This window comes from Triturus cristatus, chromosome 11 (assembly GCF_964204655.1).
Source record: "Triturus cristatus chromosome 11, aTriCri1.1, whole genome shotgun sequence".
NCBI classification, from domain to species: domain Eukaryota; kingdom Metazoa; phylum Chordata; class Amphibia; order Caudata; family Salamandridae; genus Triturus; species Triturus cristatus.
In genome coordinates, this window is record NC_140594.1 from 61,104,961 (window position 1) to 61,126,916 (window position 21,956).

General features: G+C 44.7%; 1 protein-coding gene and 1 pseudogene across 2 annotated transcripts in view; one reads left to right on the forward strand and one right to left on the reverse strand.

Moving 5' to 3' along the window:
- Positions 1 to 769: 769 nt before the first annotated feature.
- LOC146783231 (zinc finger MYM-type protein 1-like) lies at positions 770 to 1,819 on the reverse strand (annotated as a pseudogene).
- Positions 1,820 to 18,461: 16,642 nt separating this feature from the next.
- The window catches only part of DGCR8 (DGCR8 microprocessor complex subunit), a 288,096-nt gene continuing 284,601 nt past the window's right edge, over positions 18,462 to 21,956 (forward strand). The window contains exon 1 of one of the 2 annotated variants that reach the window (XM_085636096.1): positions 18,462 to 18,748. The gene's annotated coding sequence lies outside the window, so the exon portion shown is untranslated. The remainder of the gene's footprint in view (positions 18,749 to 21,956) is intronic. The other variant, XM_085636097.1, reaches the window with a different exon arrangement.

A 21,956-nucleotide genomic window follows, 5' to 3' on the forward strand; every position in this document is an offset into this window, starting at 1 on the left:
TTAACTTCTTCCGTCAAACCTCTGAGCAAAGCGAGAAGGAAAGGATGTAGCATCGCTACATTTGAAAATCTCCGCTCAGGAAAAATCACAAAATAAACATAACGGAACAGGAACCAAAAAATACATTTGTATCTTGTAACTTCCACGTCTCCTCGGCAATGAGATCACAGTTCAGAGTCTTTCTTTAAAGCTCCTTTGTTTCCCAAAGCTGCCAAGGACGCTTCATTTCACTTGGAGATCGCCCAAAACTGCTGCTGTCCTCACGGAAAATTTCAACCAGGCAAAGCAAGGACTGTGGTCAGCTGACTTCAGGACCATATTCAGCAAGGCTCTCTCTCGTCACATATTCTACTCGAAGCCAGGCTTTACGTATCGGCCATCTTTGTTTAGGCCACAATAGGCCACAATAGACCATCTTAATTAAAGAGACAAAAACAACGTTACCACAGCATAGTGATTGAACAGTGTTAACCCCACTAATACCCTTATGTGTATGCAATTATCTAGCTCTTGCAACATAGAAAAGCATTAATTCGAAAAGCGTTTCGTGCTTAAAAATAAACAGCACTCAGCAACGTTTAAACATGAAAACACGCACATTATTGTTAAACAGCACACTTATGCATTCCCACGTGTAATTCTCTCTTGTTAAAACAAACGAGTTGATTAGTAAGTATAAACACTTACACAAGACAAATAATTAATAATTAATAATTAATAAATTAATATAACAAATAGACATGCCAGAACTTCAAAACCCAGTTGATTTTCAAACTGAAAACTCTGCTCTAGCAGCAGCATTATCGTAACCTTGAGCGCGGCACATCATAATGTCGAGTCCATCACTTTCCAGATTTTTAAGAATATCAGAACTGAGGTCAACAGCTTTTTTCCCCTTTAAAGGGAAAAATCCCAGAAACACTTCTCTTACTTCAACTTTCCTATTATGGATTTTCACATATCTGATCACTTCGGACATTTTGGTCAGTGTGTGATGTGTCAGGTGTGCTATCGAACATGATCCCAAAATACCTGGCAGATTTTATATCCATGACAAGCTTCTCCTTCACATGATTTGCTAGGACATTCTGAGTTTTTGGTACAAGATAAGATACTGATGCTTTGAGTTTACATGTGCTTCGCTTTAATCTCATTAGGTGCTCTTTCAGCACTGGGTCATATTTAGAAAGCATCTCAACCATTTCAAGAAAGTTTCCTTTATTCAATGAAGATTCATCTTCATTGTGGCCCTGGAATGCCAGATTCTGCTTGGCAAGAAACAATGTGATATCAAGCAACCTGTGCAAGATGTCTCTCCACTTTTTCTTCTCTATGTCCATCAAAGCAATACTTTCGGCGTCAATTGTTTTGTGCAGTCTAAGTCCTGCTGCCAATGTTTTCCATTTTTCAAGGCAATGTAAGTGGTCTTCGGATGTCTCATGATTATGCACTTTCGGGCTCAGTTTCCACCACATCTGAAACCCAGTCACAAATTTGGATGTCGTGTCTGTAGCATGATTAGCGGCAAAGAGTCGGCAGCAAAAAAAATATAATTTCTCACTGACGAGTGAGTAAACCATCCATGATCGCAACACTTTCTTGCCATTTGGCATCACCTTGTAAAACCACTCTTTTGATGGCGAACATCTCCTTTTACTTTTGGATCTTGCCTTGTCGCAATTCTGAAAGGGCCATCTTTGTTCTGGAAAGAAGCACTTCCTCTTTTGATGATTACAACCCACAAATGATATGGAACTGGTATATTCCAAAAAGAAGCATCATTTAAAATATTCCAATTTTCCCCCTTAACCTCATTCATCATCTCATTTACAGTATCATGGTTAGAGTCACTTTCAGTACTCTCTTCTTCTTCAAGTTAATCCATTTGAATTTCCATTTCCTTGCCTTGTTTTTATGCTTCATTTCAACTCCTTCCTCTTCTGCAGAATGCATACTAGCATCAGGATCAGTGTTATCAATTGATGGCCGAGGAACTGTGTCTTTTGATGAACCCTTACCCTGGCCATCATCTGGTCTCTTGACATATTGAAGCATGGATCCACGTAGTGTTGAGAGTGATTCATTTTTTTCCTTTTTTGCTTTTCTTTGCTGGCATCCACTTGGCCTCTTTGATGTATGTATTCCATGTGGCATGATTGATATAATATATCCTTGAACTATTATTATCAAAAAAACAGCGACTTTAAAAACACCAACAACAGCAAAGCGTGTTTTTAAGCACGTGTAGTGGGCGTGGGCTGATGAAACGGCAGGTCCAGTCAAATGTAGGATGTCAGTGTCACCTCTAGTACGAGGTGTTTGTGCAAATGATTTGGGAGGTTTTCATCTTGGTCGTTTTGTGAGTCGCCCTGTGCCGCTGGTCATTTTTCTTGTTTTCATACTTGTCGCCTATTTTATCGATGGTAATAAGCCTGTAAAAGACGGAAGCCGGGATTGACTATCACCCGCTGAGCAAACATGCTCATTATTGCATTTTCTTTTTAAGCATCATTAACTAACATGTTAAATTATACAGTACAACGGTTTAATAAGAAAGACCGGCACTGCAAATGAAAATATAGAATTCAGTAGAATGATTATTTCTGGTTTATTAACCACAGTTGGGAATCATGGCATTATTGCAAGCCTCTTGTAAAGTGGCCCTGCTGCATACCCTGTAGATTTTAGCAAAAATAAAATTCTGTCTTTAGGTAAAGCAAATCAAAAGTTAATAAAAACGTGTAAGAAGTGCTCCAGTGCAGTGGAAGGCCCTCCGTAGAGGTGGACTAGTCATCATTCAGTCATACCCTATTATGACACATCATGTAATAACGCGCTGTTCAACATAGGAAATTACAGAGAATGCCCATTGCACAGGAACAACGCGAATGACAGAGCGAGCGGCTGTTGTTTGAGGTGCTTTTGTGTTTTTTTGTACTTTTTTTAGAGCAAAATGCATTCTCACATTCAAAGTGGACACAAGTGTGAATTTCTTGCTAAAGTACAGCACCATATGCCAGTTTTGCATTTCGCATTATTATGCACAATTTCACATAATTTTGCTGAATTTTCATGTGCTGATGCAGGACCAAATTATGTACATTTTGCACATCCCTATTTGGGGGGGGATAGCGAAGTCTATAATCATTGCTCCTGAGGGGTGCATCCCTGCTTGCCCCGAGGAGACGGCTTCCCCCTCATTTCAGGGCATGCCTGGCGGTTTAACCAGATTTAACTGGTGGATGCGTTTCTGCCAGGCAGCTCTCTACCATGGCGGAGTCGTGTGACAATAACACCGTAGTTAAACCTCCCACCCAGGCTTGGACATCGGGGAGAGGTGCTCCTACAAGCTATTCCAAATAAAGGTCTCAGTTCAATAGCACATAAATGCCCAATAAAGGGCAGCCAAAAATAGCCCCCTGCCCCCCTTCCTGTACTCTGATGGGAGTGACAGAAGTAAATGGTCTGAAAAATGATAGCGCCACAGATTCACCCCTTGTGCCGTCTTCACATTTCAAATTACAGATGGCTGCCAGGTCACATGATAGTGAATTTTACAGCACATTTTTCATTACATATTCAAATGGTATCAACTTTCAAAGCACAGTAAATAGTAGATGATGACCTTAAAGAACATCAGGTTACCCACCCAGTCATATGTACCCATAGAAATTCTTTCAGAGAGCACCAAAAATAGACACAAGTAGTGAATCAGCGAGAACAAAGTAAAAGTGAGACTAGCCCCCACATGGTGTATAGCGAGCAAGCACAGTGAGCAACCACTACTAGGGGGAGTTTGGGGGGGGTTGAACTTCTCCCCCCCTAAGAAAATTTGGGAGACAGAAAGGCCAAAACAAAGCATTTTTCAACACATTATTCATTACATATTAGACAGTATTAACTTTCAAAGCATAGTAAATGATTACCTTATAGAGCACCAGGATACCTAGTCATAAATCAGAGACATTCCTACAGAGAACACTAAAAAATGAAATGCCGAGCATGAAACATGAATTTAAATATAACCAATTTATTCTTCTATGCAGAGACCCCTGTGCCTGTTAACAACAGTGTGATAATGACTCATTAATCAGGTTGTACAGTGGGCTACCTGCTAGTCAACAGTTTATTGGAATTTTTAATATCATAGGTATGGTACTTTGTACTGGTGTGGTGTTCCCACTATCCAGCAACACGATCAGTGGTCGAAGTGGGGGAAAAAAAGTAGGGGAACTGTGGGTGGAGAATCAGAGGGCGGGAATTACCCAAGGATTGGATCAGTGGGCGGAGCCAGAGGTGTAGCCAGAATGTGCAAACATCCTAATGTTTTGTATTTGTTTGGTTTCACTGCCCAGTTTTATCAACCAATGGATACACATGATTATTTAAGGTTATAATGAGTTATTGACAGTAAAATGTATTCACAAAGTGGGATATGCTTCTAATCACAGAATGTCCCCAAATACGATAAAATGTGGAAGCACAAGCCATTTGTCTCCGAGCCATGGAGTTTCTGTCATCAGCACGTCTCTCTTTTCCACAACAGCAGTTCAAACATGAATGGCTAAAAATTCTAGTTTTCAAATGTTTTCTAAATAATGGCTCTGCCATATTTGCCTCATAATGCAAGATCTGCAGCATGATCTGACCATTTAAACTAAAAAATTGTTTGTAGGTCAAACATATCAAAAGTTAATAAAAAATGTGACTTGTGTTGCTGCGGAGTAGATGACAGTTAATAGCTCACTGTTCTATGTTAGGATTTTAACTTATAAACTGCAAGTAACAAAAGGATCTCTCTGACAAAAGCAGTAGCCCACTGGCCTATTTACATTATGTGCACTTTGTGATTTGCATGGTACATGTTCTTTGCAGCAGGTACATTAACCCTCTGAGCTACCTTTCCATGAGTCAAATCTTCCATTAGACAAAATTCCGATCTCTCTCTAGGAAGAACATTAATCACCAGAGTCATCATGACATTTTTATTGTTACCGAAAATTGCTGGAGGCCAGGAAGGAGGCAGCAAGCGCTTTTAAAACCATAATATACTTGCAAAAATTATGCCTCCACCTAAAGTCAGCACCTGGTGCGGTCACAGCGGTTGCACCGCCCTAGAGCTGGCCCTTCTCTAGGGTTTTGTGATCTCAGTGACAGGGTCACTGTTGTTCTAGGGTTTGCTGCTTTATAGGCCTGCCCGCAAGACTGGAGGTGAACTTCAGTATGAATAGTGGTGGACAAGCCTTGAAGGTTAACCTACACTTGTCATGCTAGGGTCCACCTGCTGGTGCTACGACACCGGGGCGTCTAATGTCTTGCGAAGCCTTCGAAGGTCTAGCATGAGATAGTGCTCTCTCAGGAGAGTGGTCTGGCGGACTGGTTATTAAGGCTGAATCTGGCTCCCCAGTTCCAAATTCAGCAGCTCTGGCCATAGTGCCACATCTTCTCCCCCACTAAACACCATACTGCCCCACAGAGAAAAACTCAGACTGCCTTCAACTACTACCCAATTGTTGTCAGCTATAAACACCTGGATGCGGCTCAATTTAAATTACACACTAGGCAAGAGCAATCAATATGTGGCCTACAAAAAAAAATGAGACCGCGTCCTGAAAAAAGCAAACAATCATAGGGAATGCAAAATTTTGCAAACCATGTGAAATGTAAGCAGGAACAACATGGTTACCTTAACGCTTTTACTCTCACTGTTCAGAAATCAGTGAGTGCTTTTGCCTGAAAAGTTAAGGATATGACAACAGGGCCCAGTATGGACCCATTTCAATGGCCATTGCTTATATCCTTACAAAACGTAAGCAGTATAGTAAAAAAAGACAACATCCCTAGATGCAGAGCAGTAGTACAAATTTTGTTTTTCAATCCTCACATTGCAGTACCTCCAGGATTGGTGAACTAGTTCCAAGCCCAGGGAAAACAAAGCCAACAGAAATAGAGCTACACTGGCAAACTCTGTAAAAGTGGCGCTAATGTGTTTGGGTGTGAATAAAATCAATCTGGCCAGTTTGCTACCACTCTGTCTTACTTTATTTAGTTATTTGTTTTTCATATTTTTAAACTTGTATTCCCGATGCTGCACTTTGGAATTAAATGTCAGAAAAAAACGACATTGATTTCCAGCAAAAGTGATTTTCTTTTTTGGATCCATTTCACAGGGGAGCAAATAAAAGAAAGGAGAGGAAAGAGAGTGAGAACCCCGTCTTGCAGTCACTGTTTTCAGTAAGAGAAGAACTGCCGCGCTAGCAGGCGAGAGGCCTCAGCATGTACACAGAGCTGTGCTTGAAAGTCGTCTTCGCAGGCCTCCTGACAGCTCAAAAGATGGGCCCACAACTCATAGAAGACGTCATCAGTGATCGGAGGCAGGCCACCTCGCTCCGCACTGCCTCCGCCCTGCGCCCTGCTCAAGAAGTCACAAGTCACTCACTCACAACAACACAGCACAGGCAGCATAACCGCTTGACCACCACCCATGATCATTAATCAATTGGTGCCGGAGAAACACACATGCTGTGTTGGTGGCAGACGGGGGGGCTACGTCGGCGGCCAGTGGGCTAGCATAGGAATAAAATTAAATTATGGCGGCCCAGAAACCGGGGTCAAGACAGATTCTCTGCTCCTCGTCACTCGTGCTGCTGCTGCAGGCCAGGCATGCGCACTTTTAGGGCTCAATGCGCATGCGGGAATGACATGAACTGCCGGAACCCGGGCCTGGAGAGGCACACAGACGCGGCGGAGGAGGAAACAGTGCGCACTGCGCACAGGCACCTCCTCCTCCTGGAAAGTTAGGTTGCTCTGTACACACCGGCCCTGTTGGTGTCACCCCATATGAGGGTGTCACCCGGTGTAGTCCGCACCCCCCGCACACCTATAGTGATGCCACTGGGCATACCCTACAACTGCCAGAGGCTAAGCCCTCCCACCACGGACGTATCCGGGAACCGGTGACAGGGTATCCTGGACAAGCACAAGTGCTACTCAGGGGTCCCGTGAATAAGTACCAGACCAAACGTTGGCTGCGCCATGTTGCAGGGATTCTGCGCAAATACAGAACTATGCGTAGGATTATGGGACCTTAGAATATAGGGACTGAGTCATCCTGCCACCTTAGTACCCATGAGCCCAAGACTGACTAGCTATAGTTTCTCACTTGCCCTCCTACTCACTCACAGAGGAACAAGTGATTAGACACCCCTGAACACAACATTCCCGACACTCTTAGGAATCGCGGTTACAAGACACACCCTTTCGCTCAAACTCTTGTCCTTGTCCACAATAAGATCTGACAGAGACACAAACAAATTTAAAATATTTATTTTAACTAACGTGCTCTAATATGCAGTCTACATGCCACAATGAGCAGAAAAATGTATAACACAAATACGGTCAGCATAGCAAGTAGTCCGTAAATCATAAAAGGAGCTGTCATAACGAGGGACAGCATAGCCTAACCACCCTCCCCTTGTATAGAAGCAGGATGATTATATATTAGAAGATCTCTGGGTGTTTTCTGCAGACCCCATACCTCAGTCTATAGATGGTAGATCGACATCATAGGTGCTGTCATGCTCTTCTCCCTGGAAAGCTCCCTCTCCAAGTGTGTGCTACCTGTTTGGGTATTCCAATAAAACCAAAGTACGTATTCCCAAACAACAGCAGCATCTGCATGTTTTGTCTAGGTGTTAGGGCCTGACAAGAACAGAATAACAAGGGGCATTGTTGTTCGACCTTGTTCAGCCTAAATCCCAGGACCCAGCAAAGAGTGAAAACAACGGTAGGTTCTCATGACAAAATATCAAGAGGCATTTGCAAAATACTAGCTCGTGTAGGAACATGCGCAAAGCAGCGGACAGTCTACAGAGTGCTCATGCTAACTTAGAGAAGACAACAATGTCCCCATGGACCATGTGACAGAGGTGACCTGCTGGTGGTGCCTTGGACCTTGCCCTGTATTCACCTTATGTCCTGAGGATTGGTCCCTTCAGTCTCGTAAGTCGCTGTAAAGAACGTTTTCCTCCATTCCATAGGATAACATTGACGCCTATGAAAATTGCACTGTGTTGATTTTTAAGACCTAATAGTATTTCTATTTCAAAACGTACTTACCTGATTGTATTCTCATGCCTATGTATATATAAAGATACTTGATTGTATTCTCATGCCTATGTATATATAAAGATACCTGATTGTATTCTCATGCCTATGTATATATAAAGATACTTGATTGTATTCTCATGCCTATGTATATATAAAGATACGTGTTGTTTTTGTAAATTGGTGTGGATCTCCTTATTGAGTCATGTGCACCATTTATTGACTGTGTGTGTGCAGATGCCTAACCCTCCTTTCTGATAAGCCAAAGGCTGCTCGACCACACTAACCCCTGTCTGCTCATAAGGGAATACCTGGACTCTTTGCACAGTATACCTCTTTTTGGTATACTATATAAAGAGCCAGCTTGGTAAAAGTACTATTTATTGTGTTTGATATTTCTTTAGAGCAATCAAGAAGGCTGCTTCAGAGCACTGTACTAACTTAACATATGGGAATGACTTATTTTGCAATGCATTCCTGGAATGATAACATTGGAATGCATAGTTTCTTAAAGCTGTTAGTCGTCATTCCTTAAATGGTGTTTCATCATTGCCTAGCAGGTTTAAACAGGTTACTTATTTTATGTAAGGATATTTAACTGAAGTAACGAGTAACGCATGCGCATATATGCTTATATGCATGAGTTATTCAACCATTCATCCTTACAGCTTCCAATTGGCCGCAATGACATTGGACATGATCAGCCAGTGCCAACTTGTTAGTCAACAGAACATTTTAAGGTCATATGTGTAATGGGAAACTGTGAACTACAATTTCCAGAAGGCATAGTCCTAATGATAGAAAAGCCAGGTCTGACTTGAAACATGGAGGCGCTCATGAGCCATAAGTTCAAGTTTTATTTCACCCCTACTGTATTTTCTGTGTAAGACAAGCATTATCTCTTGTTAGTTTTTATTTTTAAGCAGTGCTTACACATGTTATTTTCCCACAGGTCTCACCCATGGAGAGGAACTGATGAAAGCATTCCTGTTTTCACTTATAACATGTTAACATGAGGGTGCCATTCATTGAGTAGCTTGCAATTCTGCAACACACTTAGTTTAAAAGAAGTTTTTGACTTGTTTGTAACGCACTTCAGCCGGATGGAAAGTATGATAATATGTACTGCACAGAGATGCACGCATGTATTCTTTGTTAAGTAGGTAGCACAATCCTTTCTGTGTATAAGCATTGTTCACATGACAGCCCCAGCCAAAGGGAAAAAGCAAAAACCATAAACAAGCAAAGATGGGGCAAGCAAAATATAACAAGATAATAGTCATCTTTTGGGAACAGCATCCCAAAGCGAAAACAAAAGAAAACATGAGTGCAAAGTGAGAAAAGAAGACATGGCAAAATAAAAGAAAGTTTAATATAGGAAATACATCTTTGCAATCATGTTTACCCTGCTGTGCGCATTTTTGCCACGTCATATGCCTTCTGTTTGCTGGGCACTAGAAGTTAAAAAAGGACAAAATAGTACCTCAATCACGTCAGGATCAGTGGACAAGCACTGATTAAGTTGAATCAATCAGTGCTTGGTCCCTGCTCCACAGAAAGATCTAGAAATTACGCTTGGCCTGCAGTGAATAATTACGAGGCTGTAAAGCCACGCAAGCCAACAGATTGTAAGCAACGGGTGGGCTCCAAGCCCTTTTTGTTAGCAACAGCATCTCACAAACAATAAGCATGCATTAGCCCTTGCTATCGCAGGCTTGACCATAACAACAAAGTGTAAGCCTTTTTTGTTAACAACAGTGTCTTGCAAGCAATACGCATGCACAAGCTAGTGCTTTTGCAGGATAGACCCTAAAAAGGCATTATGATAGCGCTGACCGCTAATACAGCTGTCTTCATTGTTGGAACCAGCAATTCTGCTGGAAGCGGAGTTGGAGAGAAGCAGCACCAGCACAGGTGCATGCACAGGCGAGCTGCATTGGGTTAGTATTGTTTCCTGCTTGTAGAGCATACGCTAACTCACAGCCCAATCAACAGCAAATCAAGCCTCAAAAGAAATATTGATTATCCTCGTGCACTTGAATTCTGTTCAAACCTTAGCACTAAACAGCACCGCAGCATGAAATGACTAATGGAGTATTCCATTGCATGTTACAGGTCTCCAAGCTCCACCTATCAGAATGTTGTAATAAGGTACATTCGGTGGTGAGATGCTGCGCCAAAATTTCACTGAAATGGACTGGAATGGTTGGTTATTTGTTTTGCAGAGTCCATGAGTGGGTCTGTGTCAGGTGCAAGCACTACAAGTCCCTTTCATTATGGCACTTGTATTTCAACTTGTGTTACTGGTAAAGTAAAGCTACAAGTACCAGAAGTCAACAAACTAAACAACATTGGCAAAGTCAGTAGGTCTCATCTAAGAGCTGTTTGCTTTCTCAATGCTATTTTAGCAATGTTGTACACCAGCATGGTTGCTGTGCAACATGGGTGGAATACAATTTTTTTAAAAGAGCTATGACGCAGCCATCGCTGGCCAAATCATAGACTTCTTTTTTTTTTTAAATGCTAGTAGGGTGGGAAGGGGGTGGGAAGCAACACGGAAAGAGGGCATGTGGGTAACGTTTGGAAGCTATTTGTGCTATTTATACATGTAGTGCTATTTATTTTCAGATTTTCCCATAGTGACTAACAATTCGCGGGCGCTAGAGAGAGTTTCACAGTCCTAAATGAAGCAGAAATGTTTACACAGTGCCTTATAGGTATTTTTTTTTTTTTACATAGTTTTATATTGCGCGAACTTGACCCGAATCGTGTATCAGAGCGCTTTACATAGCACCAGTTGCATTACATGAGGACACATTCATTTTTGTTAGGCACAGGGAGATTAAGTGATTTGCCCAGAATCACAGGATGTTCAGCATCATTGCTGAAACTCGAACCCAGTTCCCCAGATTCGAGGTTGAGCGCCCTAGCCGTTAGGCCAACTCCAGGTATACATGGTACAACAGAATGCAAGAACACGATGATAAAACAACACGTATAGCAATATGTAAAGAGGAGAGTTATAACTATCCAGAGAGGAGAATAGATCATGAAAGACATATTGTCACTCTAAGAAAGAGCATGATGGGTATTCATTTATGCTGTGACTGGATACATGTCCTGGGAGAGTGAATCAGACTGAGACATCGCACAAAATGTGCAGGATAAACTGGTTGCAAAGTACTACTCCAAACTGTAATGCTTAAGGGGCCATTAAATAGCCTGTCACAATTCACATGCGTCTGCACAAAAGCAATGCAGAGTTTACAGATTCTATGAAGGACAAGACTTTGGATTACTTATTTATTTATAAGCTGTAAAGATACCAGGAAGGAAATCGGAATTTGTCATGTCTGTGGCCTCTCACATAGATGTAAGAGAAGCTGCTGCAACAGCAACACTTATTGCTTTGCATGGAAATAGGGAATATCATAGCTGCAAGTTAGAAAAACAAGCATTGCCAAAGCCAGTAGGTTGTGCCTATGCAAGAGTTTCTGTTTTTGTCAATGTATTTTAACAAAATGTTATAAAAGATAAAGGCACTATGGCGCGTCCAGTGCTGGCCATTTCTTAGCACTTTTTTCCCTCTACTTTCACCCATTCGTCACAGCATATAGCTAAAAAACAAAGCCAATTGCTCCTGCATTGGCAAGACCTATTGGCTCTGCCAATGCTTGTTTAATTGGCTGTAATGAATATTTCAGTAAAGAAACTTAAGCATAACCTTCTCTGTGTCCCTAATAGAACTGAAACTTTCCTTTAGGACACATAGGACATTTTATTTCCTATGTGAGGCTGCTGGTGCTTCCTTTCATCATAGGCTGAGTGCGTAGGCTGCAGAGACTGTAGCATTAGATGGAATTGGAGGGGGGAGAGCTTGTCACTATTGTAAGAAACTGGCTCTATATATACTGCACCAAAGTGAGGTACAGTGTGTATAGAGTCCAAGGGTCTCCAGAGGTTTGGCAGAGGTTAAAGTTAGATAGAACCTTACTCTCTAAAGTGCAGTATCAGAGGACAGTGTTAAGCATTTGATGTACACACTCAGTCAGCAAATGAATTCACACACTCAAGAACTGAACTCTAGGCCAATTGTTTTTGTATAAAAAAATATGCTGTTGTTTTATTTCTAGAACCAAGCAAGCCTGGTACAAGTAAGCATATAAATACTTTGCAGGAGTAAATTACTTGTATGAACACAGTTCAAAATTGCAGTATAACTTGTACTGATTTTGGTTACAGTTTAAGTAAGCAGTTTGCAACACTTAGCGGTATAGTACATTCAAATGAATGGGATTTTTAAGAAAAATGCAATTAATTAGTTTTCAGATTACTTTTGCTAACACAGGGCTGGATCCTAGATTCAGCACTGGGACATTTCCTGAAAACAGTTGATTAAATGTGTTTTAGTTAGAGGTATGATTTTTAAAGAATATTCTTTGTATTTCAAAAGTTGACACTTAGAAACTTTTTCACAAAGAACCCCCAATGTTATCCTATGGAAGGAAATTCAATTCACAGGTAAGTTACTTTTTAGTTACTTTTCTTACTCAGTGCTGGACACCTGGGTTCAGCACTGGGACCTTTCCTGCAAACAGCTGAGAAAATTCGGTTAGGTTATGAGTGCGATTTTTAAGGAATATTCTTAGTTTTCAAAAGTCGACACTTCGAACCTTTTTGGGAGAAAAAGTGTCAATGTTATCCTATGAGGAAAAAAGAGTTATCGTTTTCAAGGTAAGTAATCGGTCTTTTGAGTTAGGGTGCTGGGGTTAGCCTCAGGGGTCTCCCAGGGTCAGTGATGCACTGTTGTTGCACCCTCAGCGGCACTCGGGCGGCTGGGTGCAGAGTGTTGAGACCCACTGTTATCCTATGGAGGATAGGGGGGGCTCCGGTTGGTGGCGGCTGGCAAGCAGGCCACAGGGTTGTTGGAGCAAAGCTCCTAGGGTTAAGCTCAGGGCAAGTTGGGGACCAAGTTAGCACAAAAGGGGCACCCTCAGCGGCGCTAGGGCAGCTGGGTGCAGGGTGCTGTTTTGAGGTCGGGTGCCCTGTTGATTTCAATGGGGATTCTCTGGGACAAAGAAACACTGCAGGCTCGGGGACGAGGATCTTCCAGGAGTGACCACCACTTCGAGGCGTAAGTTGGGATGTAGAGGGATGGTTAGGCACCGCTAGGTTCGGCACACAAGGCCGTGGGGCGTCGGGTGCAGGGGTGCCTTTGGACGTCGGATTTTCTTACCCGCTCTGGTCGCGGTAGGGGGGTCCTCTGGATTGAGGCTGCAGGCATCGTCTGGAGGCGTGAGGCAGGACAGGGGTTGCCGGATCTCGGGTCAGGATCGCTGGGGGGACCTCCTCGTGGTGTTTGTTCACTCAAACACTGGCCAGGCTCGGCGGGTGCAGAGTGTGCTGGATTCGCGGTTTCTGGCTGGCACCAGAAGCTATAGTTTAAACACGTCCGGTGTTCACGGGAGAAACAGCTTGGAAAGTGAATGCAGGCAGGTCCTCCGGGGTTTTTGAGGTTGCTGGCCGCTGGATACGCCGGGGTTTCGCAGGAGCTGGTTCAAGGGGAGACAGGCCTGTAGGGCTGGGGCCAAGTCAGTGGGGGTCGTCCTCTTGTTAGCTCTGCACGGCTTCTCGTCCTTCTTCTTTTCTTGTGGTTGCTGAATCTGAGGAAGGAAGGTTCAGTGTGCCCCTAAATACTAAATTTAGGGGCGTTACAGGTAGGTAAAGGGCAGGGACCAATGGGTCCCTTCCCTGGGGTGGGTACACCCCCTATTCTGCCTCTCTTCAGTGGGTGGGGGGCAGGAGCCTGTCCCTGGTTGGCTGGGTCTCCCCATCATCAGGATTGGCGGGGACTCGAGGTTGTGCTTCACCTCGCCTCCCCCACCTTAGGGGTGGAGTTGGCAGAGGTGGGCACACCTCTCTTCCTCACTTGTTTTTCCCGCCGGTTCTCCTGCCCAAAGTGGGGGGTAGAATCAGTGGGGACCAGTTGCTGAGTACAACAAGTGGTCTGGAGAAGCTCACAAAGGCGGCAGGCCTTTGCACCGTCCCCTGCCCATCCTGGGGGAGGGGACCTAGCACCTCATCCCAGGATGTGCATTGTTGCAGGCCCTCGAGCCACGGGTCCAGCAACATGTCTGGTGGGTGGCAGCCTAGGCAGCCACTCAGTCGGGACACTGGTTGTGGGTCGAGTTCAGGGGGCATTTCTAAAATGCCCTCTGTCGTGCGTTTTACATTGAAACCCACACTGGTATCAGTGTGGGTACAATGTGTTGAGAAGTTGATACCAAACTTCCCAGACTTCAGTGTATCCATCATGGTACTGTGGAGTTCATAATGTCAACCTCCCAGCACCATATACTCTTTAATGGTACACTGCACTTACAATGTCTGAGAATGGACTCAGACACTGTAGGGGCACAGGGCTCGTGCCTCTGGGCCCTCACCACTGGCATAGTGCACCCAGCTAGAGGGGTGACTGACCTAGGCCAGGGCAGTGGTTGGTAGGCATGGCACACAGGGATGTGTGTTATGTCGACTCTTCACTTTTGATCTGCACCAAGACATGCAGCCTGCAAAGCAGTGTGTTTGTGAAAAGGTACAGGGCCCCTAAGGGTGGCACAATTGGTGCTGCAGCCCTTAGGAGCCTTCTCTGGTCACAGTGCCCTGGATACATGGGGTACCATTTACCAGGGACCTACCTGTGGCCAGAGTTGCCAATTGGGTTTTGTTTTGGGGAAAGAACACAGGCCCTGGGGTCCTGATTGGCAGGGCCCCAGAGCACATCAAGTCAAAGAACATCAGTAGTCTGGCAACAAACAAAAAAGGGGGGTGGGGGGGTTACTGCAACAGAAACCCACTTTCTCACAACTACCACTGCATGGGATTGATAGACTAGGTGGGGGGGGGGGGTTGTTGTCAGTGCAACTGCATTAGATCGCTAGGCTGGTGGGGGGTTCTTGTAAGTGCCACTGCACTGGATTGATAGGCGAGGGGGGGTCCTCGCAGTGACACTGCATCAGATTGATAGACTGGGTGGGGTTCCTCTTATCAATATCAAAACCTCCCACTTGACCTATATTTCTTTTATCAAGGCTGATACCCCGCGTCTACATGGTGAGAAGAGTAGTCCACGCACACCAACATGCCAAATTTCAAAGGCAGATTGGGAATTCATTTAATTACGGATATGCAATCATTTCCAACCATGGATCAATCAATTTAAGCATGACCCTAAACCATATTAGATAGAGGAAGGACAGTATACCGGTATCTTTGATGTATCACATAGCCTGCCTGGTGTTCTCCAAAGACCTTGAATTATAATACCGGCCCAGACTGGAACAGATGTGTTCTGATACAATCAATATCAGTTTAGAATGTAGATTTGCGCTCTATCCCTATGAGTGAGGTCCAAGTTGATTTGACAAACATCGTTACCTTGCAAATCCCACCCCTTAGAGGCCAATAACTTCAATTCTTCATCCAGACGTTATACCCCAACCACTCGCTTTAATTTTGGTACAGTGGTGGTCCTGAAGAAGGTGGTTACAAACTGTCAATATCCACCGAAACGTGCGTTGACCTATCTGTGAAATACCCGGCCCACAACACGGTCACGAAGACTGTAACACATCTGTCTTTTGAGTGACCATCAAGTGTATGTGATCTTGGGAGGGTAGGATACGTTGTGTGGTATGAGTGAGTACGTATGTGTATGTGAGAGGCTAGTATGTTAATGTGGTCAATTTGTAGGGGTCATACAATTCACATGAATGACAACGTTCACATTGATTGTTTTTCTTTAAAAAAATGAATTGTGTAATATTTATGTAAAAGAAAAATGAAAAAAAATATGGATATAATGAATGTCTTTTAACTTTTTTGATACAAATAATGAAAAAATTATTTTTGAACAAAATAAATCTTTTGATAACATAAATAAATTGCAGGTGCATTGTGTCTCTCATGTAGGTAGCCCAATAGAGCTGGTATCAATCTCGATAAAAGAAAAATAGACCAAGTGGGAGGTGTTGATATTGATTTTGGCTGTTTGTTGTCCCCCTTTTCTCCCAGACCTACAATTAAAATGTCAGAAGGAGAGGTCCCTGATCAATTTGTGTTCCTCTTGTCAATGCCAGTGCATGAGATTAATAGGCTGGTGGGAGGAGAGGGACTCCTGTCTGTGCTACTGCGTAGGATTGATAGGTGGGGGGCTCTTGTAAGTGCCACAGCATGAGAATGATAGGCTAGGTGGGGGTAAGGGGTTCTTTTCAGTGCCACTGAATGAGATTGATAGGCTGGGAGGGGACTCCTGATAGTGCCACTGCATATGATTGATAGGTGGGGGAGGTTCTGGTCAATGACACTGCATGAGCTAGATGGGGGGTCGGAGGGAGGTTTTGTAAGTACCACTGCATGGGAATGATAGGCGGGGGAGTGCACTTGTCAGTGCCACTACATGGGATTGATAGGCTGCAGGGGGGGGGGGGGGTTCTCCTATCAGTGCCACTGCATGGGAATGATAGGCGGGGGCGGCTCTTGTCACAGTCCCACTGCATGGTGGGACTGATAGGCTGGGAAGAGGGCTCTTGTAAGTAACACTGCATGGGAATGATAGGCGGCGGGGGTGTACTTGTCAGTGCCACTACATGGGATTGATAGGCTGCAGGGGGGGTTCTTCTATCAGTGCCACTACATGGGAATGATAGGCGGGGGCGGCTCTTGTCACAGTGCCACTGCATGGCGAGACTGATAGGCTGGGAAGAGGGCTGTTGCAAGTACCACTGCATGGGATTGATAGGCGGAGGGAGTGTACTTGTCAGTGCCACTACATGGGATTGATAGGCTGCAGGGGGGGGGGGTTCTCCTATCAGTGCCACTGCATGGGAATGATAGGCGGGGACGGCTCTTGTCACAGTGCCACTGCATGGTGGGACTGATAGGCTGGGAAGAGAGCTCTTGTAAGTAACACTGCATGGGAATGATAGGCGGGGGGAGTGTACTTGTCAGTGCCACTACATGGGATTGATAGGCTGCACGGGGGTTTCCTATCAGTGCCACTGCATGGGAATGATAGGCGGGGGCGGCTCTTGTCACAGTGCCACTGCATGGTGGGACTGATAGGCTGGGAAGAGGGCTGTTGCAAGTACCACTGCATGGGATTGATAGGCGGAGGGAGTGTACTTGTCAGTGCCACTACATGGGATTGATAGGCTGCAGGGGGGGTGGGTTCTCCTATCAGTGCCACTGCATGGGAATGATAGGCGGGGACGGCTCTTGTCACAGTGCCACTGCATGGTGGGACTGATAGGCTGGGAAGAGGGCTCTTGTAAATACCACTGCATGGGATTGATAGTCTGGGGTGTTCGCCAGTGCCTCTGCATGGCGAGACTGATAGGCTGGGAAGAGGGCTGTTGCAAGTACCACTGCATGGGAATGATAGACGGGGGGAGTGTACTTGTCAGTGCCACTACATGGGATTGATAGGCTGCAGGGGGGAGGGGGGGGGGTTCTCCTATCAGTGCCACTGCATTGGAATGATAGGCGGGGACGGCTCTTGTCACAGTGCCACTGCATGGTGGGACTGATAGGCTGGGAAGAGAGCTCTTGTAAGTAACACTGCATGGGAATGATAGGCGGGGGGAGTGTACTTGTCAGTGCCACTACATGGGATTGATAGGCTGCAGGGGGGGGGGGGGTTCTCCTATCAGTGCCACTGCATTGGAATGATAGGCGGGGACGGCTCTTGTCACAGTGCCACTGCATGGTGGGACTGATAGGCTGGGAAGAGAGCTCTTGTAAGTAACACTGCATGGGAATGATAGGCGGGGGGAGTGTACTTGTCAGTGCCACTACATGGGATTGATAGGCTGCACGGGGGGTTTCCTATCAGTGCCACTGCATGGGAATGATAGGCGGGGGCGGCTCTTGTCACAGTGCCACTGCATGGTGGGACTGATAGGCTGGGAAGAGGGCTCTAGGGCTCTTGTAAATACCACTGCATGGGATTGGTAGTCTGGGGTGTTCGCCAGTGCCACTGCATGGCATTGATAGGCTAAAATGGGGGCGGCGAGGGGTTATGGGTGGGGGGGTTCTCCTGTCAGTGCCACTGCATGGGATTAAAAGGCGGGGGGGGGGGGCTCCTATCACTGCATTGATAGGAGGGTTTGAGGTAGTTCTTGTCAGTGCCACTGCAAGGGATTGGCTGGAGGGGCTTTCGTCCGTTGCTGGGCTACCCTGATGGCAAACGCTTTCCAGTTGTTTATTGGCTCCGTCCTCATTCGTGCACGTGCTGCGGTCAATAGTGAGTTGCTACGCGAGGCTTCTATCAGTGGACGGGCTCGAGTGACGACGGTAGAAGGCGGCGGACTTTTATTGGACGGTACCCGTCACTCTCAGTTGATCGGCCAGGTGGACTCAGAGAGCTACGACTGGGCGCCATCCACTGCCGAGAGCCATCCGAACTGTACCGGCTGGCGCGCCACATCCGGGCACCCAACCTCCCTCATCCGCTGCTGCCTGCCGGGGCCTAGGTCCGTTCTGTGGTACCACCGGCCAGCCGCTTACGTGCTCCTCGGAGGCCGAGTCCTATACGGGCCACCCGCTAACACTTCACCTCGAGTTCGCCCCTGCCTCTGGAGCGGTAAGTGCGGCCTTGGCTGGGGAAGGGCGGGGGTTGAATCCAAGGTACCGGAGATCGTCCTGCGCAGGGCAGGAGCGGTGCCCGGCTTCCCTGCCTCTGGCTCCGTTGGCCTGTGCTTGGGCTGAGCCCGGGCAGTGGCTTCACAGACTCCCCGGACTGTGCAGTCATACAGGCAGCCTAGTTAAGATTCCTAGGTGCACGCCTGTCGTCTCTCCCCAGTCAAGGTTTTTGACTTTGAATTCTGGCTCAAATTATCACGTTTATTCTCTTATAAACCAGGACCATCATTTCAAAAACGTTATTCCAGTACAGAATGTATCTTGAAAACTACGTGTACGATACAATTACACATACATGTAATAAGCTTTAACAAGCATTGGCATAGCCCAGAGGTCTTCAAACTTTTTTGCTCTGATTCCCCCCCTAAGGAAAATATTTTGAAGTCGGGCCCCCTCCAAAACTTTATGGCAAGACTTGGGCGAGAGGAAGTGATACAGCTGAGTGTGGGGCTCTCGTGTTGTGTAGCTGTGGGTGTGACAGCGACCAAGGTGCCTGCTACCTAAAAAAAATGTAATTGGGTGCAATTGGTTAATCATCAAATGTAAGTCCTGCTTGCGACCCAGTGTAAGCCTTAATTGATGGAGTCACTGGAAGTTTCATGATGACAAGTGACATAAGGATTTTGTATTCTGGAAAGTATAATTTTTATGGATACTTATAAAAATGCTTGCACTGGGTACAGTCTGATTACCTATTACTAAAGACATGCTTTGAAAGCCCTTGTTTTATCATAAACACTAAACCCAGAGCCACTGGAATTGTACGATTCTGTTGCTTTTTTGCACATAATTATGGATCTTCCACATTTGCCACATAAACCATCACCTGGTGCTTAAGCTGCAGATTTTTAGGAAAAAAAATATTTCTAGCTCAAAAGGATCAAAAGTTACTAAAATGTGGCGCCGTGTTCCCACACAGTGGAAGGCCCTTCACGAAGGTTAACTTGCCACCTTTCACCTGCTTATTTCTGTATTTAGTATACTGGTTCTAATGAGGTAAAATATTTGCCTAAATAGTATTATGTATAAAAAGTATAAAATAATGAAGTAATAGTGTCAGAAAATATGACGCGTTATGTGCGTTTTCTTCTTGCATAGTTTTAACACAGCTGCATAATTTGGTGCTCCACTGTCACATGATTCCTGTGGCTCTGACTATACCATTCTGCAGCACCCCATCTTATACGGTGTATACAGGTTTAAAATAATGATTTACATATTGACATTCACAGTGCTGTATGTTGGAGGATGGGACCTGTTACACTATATATACTCATACATTCCCTTTTCCCCACTGCGCTCACCAGGATTTAATTCTAAGACTGTTTGACCTCACACAAACCTTTGCAATTATTGCATTAAAAAATTGAGGTCTCATAAGTATTAATAATTTTTAATTTCCGATGCGCGTTATTTTATCTGCAGTTACCAGCAAGTGAAAAAACAAAATAGTTAAAGAAATGTTGTTCTTTTTAATCGTGTCTTTGACCCTGCCTTGCACTTCAGCTGCTGTTTGTAAATGAAGATAGCTTGGAAACGCAGTAAATTAACAAATTCGTGCTTCCAGGCTATTTTCATTTACAACTTCTTACTGAGGCATTCACGCACCCCTGCGAACACTGCCACGGCCCTCCAGGGGGGCGCGCCCCACAGTTTGAAGACCTATGGCATAGCCAATAGGTCTCGCCTTTGGGACCTTATAAGAGTTTAGTTAGTTATTGACTGCCTATGGCTTTAAGCTGTGCTGTACAGAAGTCTGCAGCATGCTGAAAAGTTATAATAAATAAGTGTCCAATGCATTTTTGTTACCTTCTATATGACCAAGAAAGCATTATGTACAACTGAACGACCGTATTAAACAAGCATTTACAATGCAATAGGTCTCTCAACTGCGAGTTTTGGAACTATTGGCATTGTAAATGGCAATGCCTTTTAAAATAAGTTTAAGCTATTGGCATTGTAAATGAGAATGCCTTTCATTTATGTTTTAAAAATGAAAACAAACATAAAAGGCATGTGTTGTAATCTTGAGTAAAGTTAGAAGCCTATGGTGTCAAGTTTAGAACTCAGCTATGTCATTGGAATGTAGTGATGTTGCTCTGAGACCTTCATTCCAGAGCTGAGTGTCCTGCTGTATAGTTGGTGCTGTTCACCTACGCTGAGATATTTAATTAAACATCCTTTCTACAACTCTACTAAGAAGATGTCGTATTTTAACATTGGCGACAAGCTATTTTTGGCCTGACTGGGGACAGGCACTTTCAGCACCAACTCACCTTTTCAATCACTCGGATTACCTGCCTTAAGTCCGTGGTCTGTTATCACCCTCATCAATCCAAGTTTTACCGAGGACTTCTATTCTCTGCTAAAGAACTGTGAGTTTTTTTTTTTATCGGTCATTCCTACATCCTAGAAGCAGTTTTGAGAAAAGCGCTTTATTTGATCGGCTCACCATTAACGGTTGCTCCTCGAGCCGTCCCTCAATTGTCTCCCGCTCCCTCACTGCTGCCTCCATCGCTAGAACGCACGCTGCACTCCAGCTTGTGATGATGCTGTGACCACACAGCGTATGTTTCCTCTTCATTGGAACGCACGCTGCATTCCGGCACGCATTCACGCCGAGACTACGCAGCGTGCAGCCATTTTAGTTCCTATTGTTTACATCCTGCCGATATCGGACAATTCACTGGCAAGGATTATATCTTACCAAAGAATTTTCCACATCGATCCCACGCAAAGACAATTACAGTGAGACTGGGCAGTGTTATTTCTTTTTACCATACAGCAGTGACTTTCGTTTTTCTTGTTGTTCTTTTTCCTCACATCGGTTACATTGAGAACAACTAAACAGTGACTTTGCTTTTGTCGTTTCTTCTCACAGTTTGTCTGATCTCTCTGATATTAGCTTTGTTAGTCATGGCCATGACATCAAGTATGTCCCAACCACCACCCTTTTTGTCTGAGGAGGGAGACCCAATTCTTCCCTGGAAGAGATGGAGGAAACTGTTTGACTCCTATATAGTGGCAATTGGAGGAGAGAAGTTCTCAGCAATTAGGAAGCAAGCAATTCTTCCGCACAATTTGGGCGTAGAAGGAAGAAACGTCTATGATAGCATGGACCTTATTCCTGTTGGCAGTGGAGATGGTGA